General features: G+C 42.0%; 1 protein-coding gene across 1 annotated transcript in view; it reads left to right on the top strand.

The window, feature by feature from the left end:
• Positions 1–552, top strand: part of LOC102486279 (zinc finger protein 709-like) — a 27,362-nt gene that overhangs the window by 14,443 nt on the left and 12,367 nt on the right. The gene's annotated exons all lie outside the window — the stretch shown is intronic.

Genomic DNA, 552 nt, shown 5'->3' with positions numbered 1-552 from the left:
GGGCCCCCACCCCCAAAAAAAAAAAAAAAAAAAAAAAAAAAAAAACAGAAAACAGAAAAAAAAACCTCTCTCTCAAAAAAAAAAAAATATCAGAGGACTTGGTGCTTGCGGTAGATAAAAAGAGAATGAGAGAAAATGGGAAGGCACCCTATAATGGGGACATGGTCACACGACAGTCCCTTTTCCTCTGTTTTTCTAGATTGGGGATTGGGGCACACATACATGAGGTCAGCATGTGTTTCGAGCTGCCAGGGCCGGCCATGGTCAGCTGTGTGAGATCGCAGTCCTAATGCACAGTTCTTATCCGTGCAAACCCCACTGTTACTGGTTATTGTGGGCTTTCATTTTCTTTTTGTTTTACGACTTTTTTTTTTTCCTTCAGTCTGCCCAAGGGCTCATGCACTCACCATGGTAGATAGAAGAGAGAAGGAAAAGAGAAGGAAATGAGAAAGCACCCCTCACAGGGGCATTGTCATATTGTAATTCCTTCTCCATTTTTTTTTTTGGATTTGATCACACACACACACACACACACACACACACACACACACA

Source organism: Tupaia chinensis, unplaced genomic scaffold (genome assembly GCF_000334495.1).
Source record: "Tupaia chinensis unplaced genomic scaffold, TupChi_1.0 Scaffold000201_2, whole genome shotgun sequence".
Classification (NCBI taxonomy): domain Eukaryota; kingdom Metazoa; phylum Chordata; class Mammalia; order Scandentia; family Tupaiidae; genus Tupaia; species Tupaia belangeri.
This window is presented reverse-complemented; position numbering and strand designations above follow the sequence as displayed.